This window comes from Magallana gigas, chromosome 7 (genome assembly GCF_963853765.1).
Source record: "Magallana gigas chromosome 7, xbMagGiga1.1, whole genome shotgun sequence".
NCBI lineage: Eukaryota > Metazoa > Mollusca > Bivalvia > Ostreida > Ostreidae > Magallana > Magallana gigas.
In genome coordinates, this window is record NC_088859.1 from 20,887,702 (window position 1) to 20,907,963 (window position 20,262).

A 20,262-nucleotide genomic window follows, 5' to 3' on the forward strand; every position below is an offset into this window, starting at 1 on the left:
GAGAAAAATTTCGTTTATTTTTCGCTCACCAAGATAATTATCCTCTGAAACTCTTTCTTTTTCCGATACTTTTCCCTTTTCTCTTTCACTTTGATCTCTGAAAAAAAAGATTAGTGTATAACGCTTGAACGTAAAAATGCGATCGATTGCAAAAATATTTATGCCAAGTTAGACTTAATTTTTTTTAAAATTATACTTTGCAGTATTCGAAATAATTTTCAAAATGTCAGGTCTTACCAACAGCTCTCTTAGAATCTTCAGTAAATTGGCATATTTTCAAGGAGCATCATCTGTAAAATAGAAATCATGAAAGTAATTCAACATAGGTTAAACATGAAATACATTTTATTATACATATATAATGATCTTGCAATGCCAATTTTAAGAAAGGTTGTTTTTCTTTTTAAAACTTCTTTGATGTTCCTACCATAATTTTTTTTCTCGCCATATGAGAATTTCTTCTGTTGCCTAAGTAGTTTTATGTGTATACAGAGACATATATTATTGGTATATCTAAACAAAACAAAAAACAAATACATGTCGCATTACCACTTATTAGACGAAAACATCTCTTAGTAGTCTTTCCCTTCTCTCTTTTAGCTAAAAAGAAATAAGAATTTACAATTCAATATACAGTAGTTCACAATTATAGAGCACATTTAGATTTAAAAATAAACTGAGTAAATTTCAAAATGATATCACGTGATAATTACCATGGTATCTCAGATAGCTCTTTTTCGGTTTTCATTCGTTTCCTAAACAAAAGAAAATAAAATTCTTAGGAGACGACCAATTTAACTTGAAGAATTGGGTGCTAAGACAATTAATGAATCATGAGTATTTTAGTTGTTAGTCTTAATTATTAAATAACAAAAATTAAACTTAAATGTAAACCCCAACATAGTTTTTCATTAACTTTTTATCGATGAAAAAATTTATGACTGTTTCAGCACTTTTGATCACCATTAATTGTTCATTCTATAATTACTCAATATATTAGCTAACTAAATTTTAACATTACGAGTCTCTCTCTCTCTTCTCTTTAAAATCAAGTGGTCTTGCTCTAGAGGTCAGTATAAAGTAATTGCTGAGACATAGATTGTTTTTTTTCAATTTGAATTTAAATTCCTAAATATGGACACTTCAGAACCAAGAATCATCCACACCAGACTGCCCCTTCCCTCCATTTAAAATCAAGAGGCCAATAGGCCCTAACGGTCACATGAGTAGTATATAACCCATACACAAACTTGTCGAGGAGTCTCATATATTCATTTAATTGGGTTTCATTCTGGATTAGAAAATTTTTTAATTTGTAATGACGACTACCTTCATGTCTGAAATCTTTCAAAAAGAACTGTGAAACCTATAATTTTGGCGAAAAACTTAAAGATCTGGTCTACAAAATAATGAATTCAGTTTTCCTTTCGGGTGTGGGAGTAAAGAAGATAATTTTTAAACATTATATACATGAACACCTATACATCCATTTTGGCCCTGCCTTAGAGTCAAAACCCATACTCCAGGGGACATGAAATTTAAAATTTTAGTAGAGGACTTCTTGGTTAACATTATTATGAAGTCAGGTTTTCATACAGATGTGGAATGGAGAAGAAGATATTAAAACATTGTATGCATTAACACTATATTGCCATATTACCCCCCCCCCCCCATGTCCTGAACCTCTGACCCAGGGGCCATGGATTCCACAATTTAGGTAGAGGAGATAGTGGACATCATAACCATGTATTCAGTTTTTTGCCCACATGTTTGGGAGTAGAGAAGAAGATTTTTTAAGATTTAATACATTTTTACTTTATTACCTTATTGGCCCCACCCTAGAGCCTGAACCCCTGACACAGGGTTCATGAATTTCACAATTTTGGAAGAGGGCTTCGTGGACATCATATATATGGGAGTAGAGAAGAAGAATTTCTAAGATTTAATACATTTTTACTATATGGCCTTACATGCCCCACCCTAGAGCAAGAGCCCCTGACCCACGGGCCATGAATTTCACAATTTTAGAGGGCTTCATGGACATCATTATCATGCATTTACTTTTTAACAAATATAAATGGTAGTAGAGAAGAAGATTTTCTAAGATTTAATACATTTTTACTATTTGGCCATATTGGCCCCACCTCTCTTTATCTCTTTGGATTTGGGGCTTCTGTTTGCATAGTTTGTTTAGTTCTGCTTTGGTGATTTTTTGCAAAAAAATTTTATCAGCTATAATTTTAATTTCAGTTTGCAGTCTTTTATGTGATGCTACTTTACTTTTCTATCAAATTATTTTCTATGGTTTTGGGATTGAATTCTCTTTTTGCATGCTGCTATGTTCGCATTTTCATCCGCTTTCTTGTTGTTCCTGCTTCTTAACTTAAAGCTCCTTCTCAGTTGAGAAACACTCATCTTGAGATTCTAGTACTTCTGAACTATATCTGAATATAGTTGTTTCAAATATTCTTCTTAATCTCTTTCATGTATATTTGATCTGACCCAGTATTGGTACTTTTTTCAAAATCTGCAAATAATTTTTGTCCAATTTTAAAAAGATGTACGGAGTTCATCATCGTTTCACTCAGGTGTTTGCAAATATGTTTCCGTAGACATTTTATTAGTATTTTTGAAGGCTTCTAACTTAAATGTCAAACTCAATAAAGAATTTAAAGGCAGCATCATTGATGTTAATCCTCTGCGGAAATTTTGTCTTCTGCTCGTTTCAGTTCAATTGTGTTTCAATTAATTCTGAGCTTTGTGTGTTGCTGTTCTCATAAACTGCATTAATTGGTCCATCAATTTCTTTTCCTTCGTCAAAACTGATATTAAATCATTTTGTTTTTAGTTATAATCATTTGCCATGATTCTACGCACTTTTTGCTTTCTCACACTAGATAGGCACCAACCTCCCAAATATATAATCTTCCTTTTTTTCCATCAGATTCTGAAAATGTTTTTCTTGACTTTCCTGTGCATCCATATCTAGATCTTTAAATGGTTTGGTATGTTCACTCAAAATATCTTTTTAAAGATGCGTTGCTCAACGAAAGGCAATTTTGTAACGTTTATCAGAAAGAGTTGTGTTTGGAAATAAGTTTTCACACACAATTTTGTTGTAGTTTTCTGATTTGGCCAGTTCCTGAAAGCCTTTGAAAAGAAAAACATTCATTGGGTTTTTTTTTGGTAACAACAATAAAGCCCCAATAGATGATGATGACATAACTCATGAAAAATTAAACACATGCTCTGCGACTTGAAAAAAATTTCTGTGCATCGTTTTCTTTAATTTAAAAACCAGTTTGTGGATTTTGATGTTTAAAGCTGCTTGGTCCGATTTTTTTGTAATTACAGTATCAAAATTTTTTCATACAAATCATTTATCTCAGAAAGTTATGGACTTTCTCCTATTTACACCAGCAGAATCAGTCTCCTTTCAAAGTTAGAAATATTCAAAGTAAATAAAATAATTTCTCTTTGAGCAAACGAAAAAACAAACCAAAATGCATCATGGGATTGTTTAGAAAAAAAATCCGTTTGGTTTCGTCCCCCGAATGATTGGGGTTATTCAACCCGCATGCTATGCATCGATTGTAAAGAAATATTAGCGAACAAAACGTACACGTTTATTTGTAATTTGTCTGATCATTTCGACCTTTATTTAAAGCGATGTCAAATTCGTAATACAGCCATACCCTCTCGTCGTCAGGGGTGAAATTTAACATGAGGCGAAATAACGCGGTACCTTTTGATGTCGTTTGTTTTGTTAGCAAATTTTGTACGCATTTTTCTTCATTGAAATTTGGCATAATTGACGGGTAAAACTACTGCAATGTCTATTATCATACATATACTAAGCATAGCCATTGTTTAAAAGCGTGCATACAATTTGATATAAAATCGGACCAAGCAGCTTTAAGAGTCATAACAATGTCTTGAATGCTTAAATGAAATGGAAGCGGTATATCTAATTCATCCTTGAAATTCAAAGGAGTTGAGACAACATCTTGTTGGTCTAAATATTCCATCATATCCACCATTATCTTATCGTCACCATCATTATTTCTTTCCCTCTCTTTTACGTCTTGTTGGTCTAAATATTCCATCATCTCCACCATTAGCTTATCGTCACCATCATTATTTCTTTCCCTCTTTTTTACTTGAATTTTAAAGCATAAAATTTCTACAACATGAAAGATTATTTATATATATTATATATATCTTTCCTCGCTAAAAACTGTGGTACTGGTCTCTGGAGGCCGTAGAATAAGTATGTTAGTGAAATTTATGATTCGAAGTCCGTTTTTGTTAACAGCTCTGCTGACAGCAACCACAAGTTTACCATACTCAATCATCCCTTTGCAATCTATCTCTGCGCTCTTTAGAGTCATTCCTTGTGTGAACAGTTACAGCAAAGGAGAGTTATAATGACAACTGTGTTCGACTTCCTACGTCGTATTTTAATTTGGAGTCGTACTTTGATAAGTTAAAAGTTCTTATTTCCACTGCTCCATTGTCAGGAAAAGTCATCATGCATTGCCTGAGCAGTTTCTTGCAGCCCATTCTACAGAGTCTCATTCAAGTTTGCAGTTAAAATGACAGGAGCCCCAATCTTTAAATGAATCTCACTTTCACTTTTTGTTCCAGATGAAGTACCCTCATCTCTGCTTTTGTATATCTTTTCTTCACCTGTAAATAAATTATGAGCAAATTAAATTGTGACTAATTTACGTAAATGTATAATTTTAAATACAATGTATTACAATTGTTACTGACTTTATCATGAAACATGTCCACTGAAAAGTATGCTTATCTATACTTAATTTAAAAAGAAGTTCAAAATAAATATTGTCGAGTTTTCAATATCATGAAGTAGGTATCATCAGGGACATGTATTCACTCTTTTTAGTTTGTTCAATGTAACATGAAGGTAGGTATGAAATTAAGTTTTGTAATAACTGCAGGATTGCAAGGAATTTACAGCCCGATAAAGATGGAGAAGTTCCTTTTAGTGACATACTCAATGTATACAACGCATTTGCAACTTAACAGACTTGAAGTTCGGATAAATGTATCAATGGAAAGACTGTTTGAAGAATTGTTACGAGTTTGTTTCCAAATGCAGTAGCAAGCAGTCAACGTAAAATGGATGAGAGCCTTATTAGCAGAAAAATCCCACTATATCAGTGGAATTAATAATGATTACAACAGATATAATTATCAATGAAAATAGAGTGTTCACAGATGTTAGCATTAATTTTCAGAATAAAGAGTACAGTTTGAAAATGTTTGGAAAACATATGGATGTAGAAAGTTTAGGGGTAAACAATGTGGACACTAGGTCACCCCACTAACACAACACATAATCACATTTGAAAAGGTTTGATACCATATATACATATGATATTAAAATTAGAACATCAATAAGCATACTTGTTAAAATAATTAGTGCTATATAATTAGATTTGTGCATGTAACTCAAACCTTGCAATCTTATAGATGACATTTTGTTTAAAATCTATGTTAAATAAATGTGATGAAAATAAGTAAAAAGCTGGATTATAACAATGCATTTCCCAGGATATCTACATTTAGTGGTTGGGACTGGCCATTGAGGCAGCTGATAGAAATCTCCACTTAAAGCTGACATGAATTCATAAATACGCATTATTTCCCTTTTTTCTCCAACTACCGCCATATTAGTTGTCGATTTCTATTGTTCTGCTCATCGCTACACACCCCCTATATAAGGCCGAAAACACTATTCATGCTTCACCGCATTCAGGTATTTCATTCATCCTAACACGTTACCTTGGACGAAAAGACGTGTAGAAACGCGTTTTGAACAGAAATAATATGACAACCACTGCACTGGCAAGGAATATCCAATGAACGTCGAAACAAGTCAAACTGAAATCCAGACACAGATACTTCAAAACTCCTCGATAATTGTAGACCGTTTTCCTGTGTATGTTATAACATTGCACATGCGCAATCAGATACTGGCAGATCGAGCATTGTCAATGATCGCATGGATTTTTTTTTACCGATGGAAACGATGTTACGTTGTTACTTTCTTGGATTTACAATCATTCTACTGTCTTGGATGTTAGTGCCGCCGGGGTTTTCAAAAAGATGCAGACGTTATGCACTCTGTATGAACGACACATGTGTTCGATGTGCATGTGAAGCAAGGCAGCACTATTTGTGCAAAATAGTACGAATACCTTGGAAATGTTTTTGAAGAATAAATATATTTTGTATTTTATTGATTGCTGTTTCCTTTATTCTTTACTACAAAGATTTTACTACAATGTGTAGTTCATGCATTTAGAAGTCCGTGTAACCTGAATGCCTCGATCGGAAAGCAACCAACCGTAACTTTCTCAACCGGTATATATACCCCAGTGGCAGTAGAGGAGCGATCAAAACTAATATGGCGACCAAACGCTTTTATGAGTTGATGATATGGAGAAATTATTGCCAGAATATTATTATATCCACCCGTAGATACTTAGACCTCTCCTATTAAGGTTTTGTTTCTGTTGCCTCTTTAGAATATCCCTGCTGTCAACGGAACTGTCCTATCCACCCTGGAATGTGTCTGCCATGATACAAGGCGAACCGTCATACCGATCAATATGATACATTTTGGGATTCTGTTGCCGAAATTCTATTAACCTTGTATGTCACATCGTAATTACATTTGGTCACAACAAATGGATCCTAACATGGTGAGGTTTGTTTGCTACAAATTCTTTGGTTCTGATTGGCTCGTGGTTCCACGCTGCTTGTCCAATCCCAAGTTTCTGCTTCTTAGTACATGTATAAAGGTCAAATTTACTTTTCTGGTTCTGAGATATCTCTTTTGAAAACATCCTTTCTTGTCAGCTCAGGGATTGACTGTAATTTAATCTTAAGGCTTCTTCTTCCCCCTACCAACCTTCATCTTTGTCTGGTTGTCTTATTACCGCTTGCAGCGGCATCACTGTTATCCTGCCCAGTGTCATTTTATTCGGAGTGTGATTGGTGCTTGCATGGATTGAGGACCGATAGGTTATCATAACTATGGGCAAATTATCATTCCGTCTTCTTTGATCTTTTTCACAGTACATGGTTAACATTGGTGCAAGCGTTCTGTGGAATCTTTCAATGTTCCCAATGCATTGAGGTCGAAGGGCTGTGGTTCTGGTTTTGTCTATTTAAAAGAGTTTACATTAATCTTAAAATACAACAGATCCTCTATCTGAGTGTATTTGAAGAGGACGTCCAAGGTGAAAAATGAATTGTGCACAAAAGCTTTGTCAGTAGTAGCTGACGTCTGGTCTGGTATTGTGATGGCTTCGTCCACTCAGTGAAACAATTACACAGCGTCAGTACGTATCTACTACCAGTTTTAGCTCCTAGAACTATAAGCTGGATACATTGATCGTCAGCATCATCTATTCCACTGAGTCCAGAGAGTCTTCAGATGAGAGCTACCGGGTGACCAAATAAGCAATGTCCGCTGGTTTTCTTCGAAAATGTAGATTGGAAATGCTATCTAGTGATTGCTCTTGATTCTTTGATTTTTGGGAAATTAAATAGGACTGGCATCATCGTGACGTCTGAATCGGTAGGATGTATTCTATCATCTCTGGAGTCATCATTTGTCTGATTTTTCTTTTTGTTTCTTACATTGTTTGCATGGATTTCTGCTAAAAGCGACTGTATTTCTATGTTTATAACCTGGGTGAAGAGTAACCTTCAGATTGTACGTTTTCGAAGAAGTGCAACCATCTCGCAATATGACCTGTTGGGATTTTCATGCTCTTAATCCAACTCACAGCTGCTTTTTCAGTCCTTAGGACCAACTTCTTGCCTAGTCAGTTCAAGCATATCTTTTACAACATACACCATAGCATAGCATTGAAATCTCATAGCATAGCATTGAAATATCATACCATAACAAACAATCTCATAGCATACAATCTCATAGATTCTCATTCGTCACTTCATAGCGTAGCATAGCATAGCATACAACAAGTTCCAACTCGATTATAAAATACTTTTATGAAAAAAGAAAAAATGTTCACATTGCAGATTAGTTTGGCCTCTAATCATTTTACTTTAAAATATTATGAACTCTTGTGTATGGAGGTTTTTTATTTTAAATCTCATAGCATACCATAGCATACCATGTCATTAAGCCATTCATTTCAATTTCTCATATCATTGAAATCTCATAGCATATCATTAAAATCTCATAGCATATCATTTAAATCGGATACATATACCATAGCATATCATATAATTGTAAAAGATATGCACGATAGGAATAGGAACGGTATAACGATAGGAATGGAAATTCTTTAATCCTGTCAACAAAGCTAACAACTCCTTCCTCATCACGTAGTAAAACATTTTGTGTTTCTTAAAGGCTTTGCTCATGTAGGCTATTGCAGTCAAAACATTACGTAGAAACTTTTCTGGAGTTAACCCCTATTAAACGCTTCAATGTAGTTTGCTGTACATGACCTGCACACACAGTTTCCGCTTCTTATTAGACCTCGCAGGGAAGCAAACTGTTCCCAATTTCATCCCTGTTTCTTAACATAAAATCCTGTCGGAGATTTTCAGGTTGTTCAATGTTGCAGAATATTGCTGTCTGTTGTTATTTTGGTCTTTGCCAGGAATAATATGTATAATATTGTCAGGATTTGATAAGAAGGTAAAGTGAGCAGCTTCTTCCCTTATATAGCTAAAGCAGCTAGACGCTAACAAATCAAAATGCTCTTTTCTCCTGACAGTTGCTGACCGTATTGAATTATTATTAATAAATCAATTAAGAATTATTATAAGTGTTAAAATTATTCTAGTGACTGTGTTTGTACTTATTCTATCTTAAATTAATGAATTACTTACTTAATACAGCAAGAAATCACTATCTTGGAAAAGAAATCTCCTGGGGTGGAACTACACTAAGTTTTCAACACTGACTGCCTTACCCATATTCTGGGACAAAGTAAAATATACCAATCAAGATGTATAAAAAAGGGGTAACGCATCTACAGGCAATGCTTAAGGAATTAAGATATGAAAACTATTATCTAAGCAGTAACTACTTACACTTGCTATGACCAAGTGCAAATTCAATTTATTGCGCCATGTTAACAACTTGATAATGTCACAAAATGGCAGCCTTATGCACTAAGTGTAGAAGTCATATTATTTATAAGGATGAGAGGATTTACATGTATCATCACTGAAACTACTCTGAGTACATTTTCCTGCTGAATGACAATAGGTTCTTTTATTCATAACGTGAAGAGTTCTTCGGGAAATCTTGTCAACTAATAATTCTTTAGAAGATAAGCATATGACACGGATGTCAAAAAATGTGACCAACATAGTGTAATATAAACAATTAACAATAACATCAATCAAATCCACCCCTTATATAAAATCTCTTAAATGGCAATTCCAACAGTAAACACTACTTCATCAACGTGTTGATCCACATCGATTATCTATGAAAAACAAAAAAAAGTATCAAGAATAAAAGCAGGTCTCTTCATCCGGTCGCTCCATTAAGGTGGTATGGGACATCTGTCAAAATCAATGTGAATAAAAGTACATTATAACTGAAATATTTTCTAGAACCGGTTAAAATTTTTCAAGTTTTACAATATTTAACCAAAATATAGCTTTAGAAAATATTTGGATAGGTAAAAATTGTAAAACCCTCAGCGGGATTTGGACTTATGTCAAACAGGTTCGTAGTAAACCTCTAACCCATTGCGCTTCACTGTTAGGTGACAATTGTTTATTTCGATAAACATGGAAGTGTCCCAAACCACCTTAAAACTATTGAGCAAAAATAAAAATAAAATAAACGGAAATACTTTGTTTCAAACAATTCAGCCACCGCCCTTTCTCAATGTTGTGTTTTGTTTGTATAGTAGCAACTCGTGTGACGTCATGGCCATGGGGTTTGTTATGTCAAATCCGTTATGACGTTAGAGTTGTAGCAATCTGAACATTATTATTATTATTATTATTAAACACTTATAGAGCGCCCTAAATATAAAACTCTAAGGCGCTGTACAACATAAAAAGTAAAACAATATAGATCACAGTCTATTAAAGGTCATGAGCTTTTTTAAAAAGAAAGGTTTTCAGTTTTTTCTTAAAAATTCCTAACGAATCACAGTTTCTTAAAAACGGAGGAAGGGAGTTCCAAAGGGTAGACGCTGCTTTGTCAAATCGTCTATTACCATAGAAAACTGTTCTTGTTGATGGTACAGCTAAAAGATTAGACGATTCTGAGCGTAGGCTGCGCGGTGGTACGTACGGCCGAACTAGACCTCTAATGTAAGTTGGTGATTCACCGTGGAGCGCCTTGTATGTATAAACAAGGGTCTTAAATTCACACCGGAATTCAACAGGCAGCCAATGCAGTTGGATTAAAACGGGACTTATATGGTCAAATTTTGAATTTGATTATGTTATGAGCCTTGCTGCGGTGTTGTGCATGCGTTGAAGCTTGTTCGTGAGTAACTGTTGTTTGTTGGTCCCGACAAGCAAGGCATTCCCATAATCTAAGCGAGATGTCACAAGCGCATTAACAAGCGTTTTGCATGCATCTTCGGTTATGTAATTTCTAATGCGTCCGATGTTTCTTAGATGGAAGTAACATGACTTAGATAGTTCATTGCAATGTTTTTCCATTGTTAATGACGTATCAAAGTATGTTCCAAGATTCCTAACAAAGGGGGTATTATGGATGGTGTTGTTTCCAAATGAAAGACTAAGACCTTCAATATCAGCTAATCTGTTCTTAGGTGCGAACATCATAAGTTCCGTTTTTTCCTGGTTCAATTTCGGCAAGTTTGCGTTCATCCAGTTTTGAATATCGTTGAGGCATGTAGTTAGACGATTGGAGATGTCGTTCAAATTATCACGGGGTTCGACCATGATGTAGATCTGTGTGTCGTCTGCATAGCAATGATAGTTCATGTTGTTTCTGTGACAAATTTCACCGATTGGTTTCGCATACATACAGTAGATCTTGGGGCCGAATTACCGAACCCTGGGGCACAACAATTCTGAGAAACTTTGGTTCCGATAAAGTTGAACCAATCGAGACGCGTTGTGACCTATCACCCAGATACGACTGTAGCCACCGGAGGGCCGAGCCAGCTATTCTGTAAGAGTACTCGAGTCGACGAAAAAGTATATCGTGGTCAATGACATCGATTGCCGCAGATAAATCAAGCATCAGTAGCACAGCACAACATCCTTTGTCAAGGGAAACCGCAATGTCGTGATGGGCTCTTAGAAGGGCAGTCTCTGTGGAATGAGCCGCGCGATTTGCAGATTGTCATGTCGAGTGTTTGAACTGATGTGATCTTCGATCCTTTTTGCAACAACTTTCTCGATGATTTTGGAAATGAACAATAGGTTTGAAACTGGCCTATAGTTTTTCGGGCACTCTTTATCGAGCGACAGTTTCTTAATAAGCGGCTTAACAATTGCTTGTTTAAAGTCATCTGGAAAGACACCTTCGGCTAGTGATTGGTTGACGAGACACGTTATAATTGGTAGCACATTTTCGATGCAAGATTTCAGGTTTTTCGTAGGCATCGGGTCCAATTCGCAGGACTTTGAGGCAGTTTTCAACACAATTTTCGAAACTTCTTCGGCAGAAGTACTTGAAAATTCAAGAAGCGGGGTTCCCGTAAACATTCTGTCTGCCCATAGCACATTTAAATGATCGTTAATATGGTTTTTCTGTTGCAAAAGCTTCGTTCGAATTCCGAGAATTTTCGTTTCAAAAAATTCAGTAAATTTATCTGTTGTCACAGTCTGGTAAGACAATTTCGGATTTATTTCCGGTCAGATTTTTGGCTATGCGGAAGAACTGTTTTGTATCATTTCCGGACTCTATGATTTTAGAGAAGTATTCTTTTTTGCTTTGCGTAAGTAAAGCGCTGTACTGTAAACACTTGTCTATGAACATTTGTTTATGCACCTCCAAACGAGAGAGTCTCCACGTCCGCTCTGCCTTGCGCTTTTCCCGTTTCGTTTGCAACAATTCCGTCGAGTACCATTGCGTGTTTGGTCGCAAAATAAACTCCTTGGTACGAATGGGGGCGTGTTTGTCAATGGCATCTCGGACACAATCGTTGTAAATATTTACCAGGTCGTTTACAGGTGATGTACGTAATACATTTTTGGAAGGATAATTTAGATCATTTTTAAAATTGTCAATGTTCATATTCTTGAAATTCCTCGATGTCACGGTTTTCCGTTGCTTGGGCGGTTTCGAGATACATAACACCGTGTTGATTCCTTTGTGATAACTGTAAGACACACTTTAGAATCACATATGAACGTATCGTTGACTTTCGGGGGAATTTTTAGGATATTTGTACAATCTCTCGTTATAACAACATCTAATATATGACCAGAAACATGTGTTGATGTTTTTACATGTTGTGTGAGACCGTACTCTGATAGCGTATTTAGGAATTTCTGCGACGACGTATCATTGGCGTTATCAAGAAGAAAATTGAAATCTCCTGTAATAAGTAGTTCCTCTGTATCAATTACATGAGAACTGATATAATATACCCATTCATTGAAAAACGAGGACGGTGTTAACTTATTAATTTTTGATGGAGGTGGTCTATATACTATACAGATCCGCAGTTTAGAACCATTGGTAGACATCATTTGGGACTTTAATTGCCCGAATTCCTAGCTATAATTGGATTTCGTCAACAATACTGCATTGGAGATTACAATTATAACATTTCCAAGCAGACGAATTGAAAACTCTATTGAGCTTTGGATCTATCTCACTGATATACTATATTTTTGTCATATAAGCATTTTATACTAATGATGTGTTTTGAGAGTAAATGCTTTTTTTTCTATTTGAGTGATCTTTCTTGGCACATATTATACATATATAAGTGTATGTCTAGTATTAAAGATAAAATCATCCGACCACAATCTGATTCGTGTTCAATGATTTCATGTAACATGTAACAATAATCAGGGTCGTTCACCTCTCGGAAACGGATATTAATATTGCTCAAGTAGTCGGTCGATTTGCATGGGATGAGCGATAATCTGATCATTGTTTTCCAATCCAGAATGAAGAGCTTCATGAACACCGATTACGTTAATTACATGTACATGTAAATCAATTCATCGATGATATTTATAATCAAAGATCCAATGGTTGACATTTTTCTTCGTCCTTCTTCTTACATTAAGCGGTTGAACATTCAACTTTGAGGACTGATACAGTGGTCATAATTATTTTGTAAGTTGACTTTGCATGTCGTGTTTTCAGATTATTTTAATTTGATCGTTGTTTTGTTCTGATTTATATTTGCCATTTTATATCAGTGTGCCCAGTTAATGTTTCTTATGACGCCGATATTTTTTAAGCCCTGTCTGTCATTCTGTCACAAATTTAACAGTCCTTCTACATAAAACTTTCGAAGAAGAAAAAATTGAAAACAGAATTTTTTGTGAAGGTAGAGATATGTATAATAGGTAATATATGTTTCACCGAATTCTTTATTTTCGTCTCAGTTTAATTTGGTCGGAATCGACAAGCTTAAAATTCCTTACAACTTTTGAAGAAAAGAACTTTATATTTGTAACTAAAGTCTTACTTTTTGCCTAGTTGTGGGGAATATTATTACCCTAATGTTTATATCGATCGGGATCGGTATATTCAGTACTCTTGTAAAATGGCAGACATATTGCAATTGTCGTTTACTTAATTTTATTTATTCATGTATAGTCGTGTACTTGATTTTATTGATAAAATAAAATCAAGTAAACTACACAATTAGAACAAAAAAGTTAACATTCGTTTATTTTGAAGTAGATGGGGATAAGAGATAAGGTTAATATTGGATATAATGTAATTGAACCCCGATTCTCAGAATTAACTTCTAGATTTATCTCGCTACTATGCATGGCCTTTGTTGCTCATAAATATCAAACATACAATTTGAATCTGATTTAGAATGATTTAAATTGAACTTGAACATCGTTGTTAAATTTTCGTTTTATCTAAGTCTTGCAAAATTGATATGTGGAAATAACTTGTCTTGTTTTTGAAAACATCCAACTCGTATCTTTAATGTACAATCAACAATAAAAAAGGCATATTTCATCATGACGGATCAAGCGATTCATTCTCCCGGGGGGGGGGGGGGGGGGGGGGTAAGTTTCAATGGGTTTTCTTTTAGGAAAGCTAGCATTTTTTTTTTTTATTTTACCAAATAGATTTGACGTATCAAAATATTCAGAAAAGGGTAAGTTCCTGACTTCCCGACCCATGTTGATCGCTCATGTTTATTTCTCTGCTCAACTTTTTTTTTCAATTAAAGAGTCTTGGCCATTGCTAGATAATTGTCAAATATTTTATATCTTTAGTAGGTGTTTCTTAGCGAACGTACTAAACTTTTTTTATAAATGTAAAGACATTAAGAGAAAATTTAGATAAAAATGAAAAACAAGTGAAAAGCTGTCAATGTGACAAACCGGGTGTTCTTTTATTTGAACTGTATCCATAATCAATGTCAATCCCTGAATTGATAAACACTACCAACCGTATCCAGTGAAATGGAGTACACAACATGCAATATTTTGCCAAAAAATGACTAAGTTCAAAAGCTGGTTTTTTTCCCATAAATTATCAGAAATCAAAATCCTAGCAATATGCACACCTCTGATACTGATATATGTACAAGTGATCTGCAAAAGAACAACTTCTTATCTTGAAAACTGTAGGAGGAGTTATCCGTACAATAACGGTACCCTAAATTCAATATTTTGTGAAAAAATGACTAAGTTCAAAAGCGAGTATTTTTTTCATAAATTATCAGAAATCAAAATCCTAGTAATATGCACACCTCTGATATATGTACAATTGATCTGGAAAAGAAAAACTTCCTATCTTGAAAACTGTAGGAGGAGTTATCCGTACAATAAGGGTACCCTTTATGCAATATTTTGTCAAAAAATGACTAAGTTCGAAAGCTGCTATTTTTTTCATAAATTATCAGAAATCAAAATCCTAGCAATATGCACACCTCTGATATATATGCAAATGATCTACAAAAGAACAACTACTTATCTTGAAAACTGTAGGAGGAGTTATCCGTACAATGAGGGTACACTGTATGCAATATTTTGTCAAAAAATGACTAAGTTCAAAAGCTGCTATTTTTTTCATAAATTATCAGAAATCAGAATCCTAGCAATATGCACACCTCTGATATATGTACAATTGATCTTTAAAAGATTAATTTCCAATCTTGAAAACTGTAGGAGGAGTTATCCGTACAATGAGGGTACCCTGTATGCAATATTTTGTCAAAAAATGACTTAGTACAAAAGCTAGTATTTTTTCATAAATTATCAGAAATCAAAATCCTAGCAATATGCACACCCTTGCTATATGTATATACTTCCTATCTTGAAAACTGTAGGAGGAGTTATCCGTACAATGAGGGTACCCTTTTGGCAGCCGTTGGAAAACCCGGTTAAAAAAATAGATAAAAAATATGTTGAATACAGTAGTATGGAACCTGTAACACCAGTTATCGGCTAAAATATAACGTTTTCTTTTCGTATTTCTTTTTTTTTTTTTGATATTTTGGATAAAACTTGACATACTTTAAATGGTGATTTCCTTGGTTATCCATCTGTTAGATTATACCGGTATCATTATTAAAAACTCAAAACATATTGTTTTTGTGCTTTTTAGCACGCCCCGAATTTGCCATGTTTTACAATTTACTGTATCAGTTATCGGCTTTGCGATAATAACATAGTAAATTCCCTGTACATGTTGATTTGATACTCTGCATAATGAAATTTGAATTATGCCCCTTTTTGGGTCAGACTAAATGTAGTAAGGGTTATCATACATTAACAAAACTCATAAAATTATTCGTTTGTTATCAAACGGTAATACTCAAAATCGTTGACTTCTCAATACCAGTACAGTAAAACTCGGTTTTAGCAAAGTCCTAGGGACCAATTGAATTACTTCGTTATATCCGTAATTCGTTATATCCGTATTACGAATTCGGAATGACTTCTATAGCGAATTCACTATAAACATGTTTTCTTTCACCAGATTATAAATTTTGCTAACTGAGACTTAAAATAAAATTATTTTACTTTGATACCTTTAGAAATCAGATTGTGAATTGAAAAAATTATATGAAAATAAATCCATTTAAACTATTTTGTTAAATGGTAGTGCAATTTTTTTAAACTGTAAAGAAGTTCGCTATCAAAATGTTAAATTTCGTTATTATTCACCTCTACGGGACTCAAAATCAGTTCGCGATCGATATATCCCAAAAGTCGTTATATCCAAATTTGTATTAAGAGTGTTGTTTACTCAGGGTTTGAGTTCTCAAATTCGGATTAATATAAAGTTCAATGTCATGAGTAAAATTTGTTTAAAACACATAAAGTATTCATAAAATGAATTATTATTGACATAAAATTCGATATTATTACTTTATTATGGAATTCGGCTCAAACAAAAATAGACTTTTAGCCAAACAGAGGAAATTCGAACTAAATTTTGCAGATTTTGTTTGCCGCTTAAACATCTTTGGCAGTACTCTAATATTAAAAGTTAAGATTTAACATTTTAGTCTGTATAATTTTGTTTATTTTCTGTTGGTTTTACCTCACTTAATCATTAAATCAACCGAATGCCACGAATTGTAAAAATATAAAAAAAAATAAAAGACACCATATCTCAAAATTTTGATCATTGGCCTCATATAAATTTTATGCAAACAGAATAAGATCAATATAAGTAGTTTAATACTATGTTTTTGTATTATCATCATTCTATTTTATGTAAAAGTGGATCAAAAATTGATAGGAATTTGAAAACTAATAGAGGAAATTTGGACTTGAATATTTTAAAAAATTGATTCCGAAATATTTATGCTTTATACCTACTATTGCCACTACTATTCATAAACTGTATTTCATTTTTTAAAGTGTTTAATTATTTGTAATATTTTTTACAATTTAAAAAAAACACAATCGTAGTGTAAAATTTTATGGGCTTTTTCTTGATTTTTCAAAAAATATTCAATGGCCATTAACTAAAAAAGTAGGTCATTTACCTACTTTTTTGAAAGTGAAAAATAACACTACAAACAAAGGTCTATAACATACAGTAGATGGTTTTTCATTATCATCAGTGGATTTTTTTTTTAATTTTGAGCAAACGTCTTCGTTAACCGGATAATTTTGCAAAGATTTGTCAAGAATTTTACCGGGGACTCAAAAAAACCCTCCGCTATGTCTGAGAATTCGCTCTAACCGTCTTTGTGCTAAACGAGTTTTACTGTATTGTGCAATAAGGCGTTCAACTGCTCTATGAATCTCTCAGAGTTTAATAAATTCCTTTTGTTTGTACATGTTATATGTATTGATATTACAAAGTATGTCAAATCAAAGAAGGTATATGGTAACGTATCACAAAGATGTCATAATTTAGTTTTAACTTATTACGCCACTTCACCCACTGCTGAAAGTACAAAGATGTATATCAGCGGTAAACAATGATCGTTCAAGCTCATGGTTAAATCATACTCAAGAAAGTTTTCAAGCAAACTTACTTTTCTTTATTCGAAACAGACGACTGAATTGAAAAATCTCGGATAGACGCGTGCTATAAACCCGGACTCTCAGTTTAGCCGATAACTGGTCTTAGTCGATAACTGGTACAGTACCAGTAGTTATGTTTCAATTGAAAATGTTATTTTGTTAGGCTAGTGCCAATCATAAGAGAGAGAGAGAGAGAGAGAGAGAGAGAGAGAGAGAGAGAGAGAGAGAGAGAGAATCAATAATGCATTGCATTTCACAAGATTAAGGCCACACATCCTATCCAGGACACCTGTAATTTCATTCTTATATAAACACAAGTATTCGAATGGCTTACTTGTTGCTCAAAATTGAATAACGACGATTTGGCATTTTATTGTCATCTATTATTTAGAGGTTTGGGCAATAAAACCCCCCTACTGAAAGAACAAATCTGCTAGAATGACATTGTTAATTGTAATTAAAGTCATCACTGCTACCACCAATCATTGCCGTGTCTAGATTCAATACTCCCAAAAGCGCTGAATATTTCAGGACCCTCTTTTTAACCACGTTATGTACAATGACTCTTCCTGTGTTTACTGGTTTATGCTTTTATGCTTATTAAAACCCCCACAATGCAATAATAGGAAGATGGTTTAAAGCCATTTAAAAAACAATTTATCAGTTAATCGTCGTACGATATTGAACCAAACCTGGCTTAATAAAATGAAATAAGGGTTTAAAGTTATGTAAATGTAACTATTCTTATGCTCAATATTTATTTCCTCATAAGAATGGCTTTTAGATAAGAAAACATCCTGGCAATTAGTCATGAAAGGACTTATTGTTTAAACTGCCTAAGCAACAAACCATATATTTTTCGCAAGATTTTTTAGTTCATAGCTTTTATCCGATGACCTATTGCCGAACAGAAATTTTAGCACAATTAATAAAAACTTTCCTAGTTTTCGGTAAAACATTTTTTAAAAATGTCAATTTTTTGGTATAAAAAAAAAGTTCATTAACATTTCAAAGCAGTTATTTACATAAACTGTGTAAGAAATGCTGACGCATCTGTATTTGGAATCAAATACCATACAAGCATACATAGTCTTTTACTTCTGTATGATTAACCAAAGTAAAAAACTTAAGTTAACACTTGATTACTCGGGTTAGTGAAACAGAGTTACTGTGTTAACATGCCAGTTACTATTTGATGAGGTTATACACTTGAACTGGGACTTTAAATCATTAAAGAATTTGCGATGTTCTATATAAACATGCATATAGTTTTAAGCAAAATTGTCGTGCATTTTGAAATGGTTTTTCATTTGAATATTAGATTAAATCGGTATGAAACCGATTTTTTTTACATGCACACTGATATAGAGCGTGTATACTTGTATTTTTATGAAGGAGGAAACATTAGGAAGATAACTTTTTTTCAGATCGTGCCCTGTAAGTTCTAAATAAATCAGATATATAAAATAAAGTTGAGGGTGTTTTTTCAAAATCTCACTTGATGACACATATTCGAATTAATAATGTTTACAAACATTTTCAAACGAAAAACCTAAAAACTCAAAAAACTAATTGGATATTTTGAGAAAAGCTTTGTAACCAAACGAAAATTTTTTAGGGAACATTTATAGACATCTCGGTCAAGATATTTCATCAAACTTCTGAGAGGTTACAATGTAATTGGAGTAGTAAATGATTTATTACCTTAATATAGGATATTTTGCAACTTTTATGACCGTGTAGTTCTCATATGTCAAATTCTTTCATTTGTTTGTTTTGATACCACGAGAAATGTAACAAGTAAGAGTTTAATTACAACGGATTCTTTGAAGACCATGGTGCTTTTATCGTGTAAATGGATGAACATTCAAATGTCGAAATATCTATTTTTCATGGACAAAAATGCGTTCTAATCTCAACTTCTTGTAAAAAAAAATTTGTCTTAAAACATCATGAATTTTAATATGGAGGAACATTTAAAGGTCGAAAGATCTGTTGTTTATGGACAAAAATGCGTTCAAATCTCAACTTCTTATAAAATATTTCGTAATAAAACATGAAATTTAATACCAACGACATCCAATGAATCAAAAGTCAAAACAATATTAAGCTTTTGCTGTGCGCATACGTTTAGATTTAACTCTTTAATTTCCGAACAAGGTAAACATATGAATATATCTTTGGTTTATTCTCGCTTTAGAAGAAGGGTAAAACATTAGCTACAAAGCAGGAAGAGGGAAAACTGAAAACCTAGATCGAATTCCAGATGAGGCCTATGAATAATTAATCCGGAGCAGTAAAACTTTTTCCCCCTTTCATCCGACTGAATTTCAAATAAGCATAGGCGCTCAATGTTTTGAATCATATATTCGCTTCGTTCTCAAAATGATCACTGCAGATGACTTTGCACAGGAAACTTGAACATTTTTTAAAAATGTCTCCATTTTAAGATTTTATGGGACAAAATATTTTGAAAATGAAATTTATCAAAATAATGGGGCATGTTTTGCGAAGTTCCCCAAATTTCGATTCGTTTACGTCCACGATGAATATTTTTTTATACAAAACAGTGGGATCGCGGAATTAAGTACTCGCGTAATA

The 20,262-nt window shown here is 33.6% G+C and overlaps 1 long non-coding RNA gene across 1 annotated transcript; it reads right to left on the reverse strand.

The window, feature by feature from the left end:
* Positions 1-38: 38 nt before the first annotated feature.
* LOC136270143 (uncharacterized) lies at positions 39-859 on the reverse strand. Its single transcript, XR_010707869.1, has 4 exons — positions 714-859; positions 550-600; positions 238-290; positions 39-95 (listed from the first exon to the last, which is right to left on the reverse strand). It is a non-coding gene; the product is annotated as an uncharacterized lncRNA (long non-coding RNA).
* Positions 860-20,262: the final 19,403 nt, after the last annotated feature.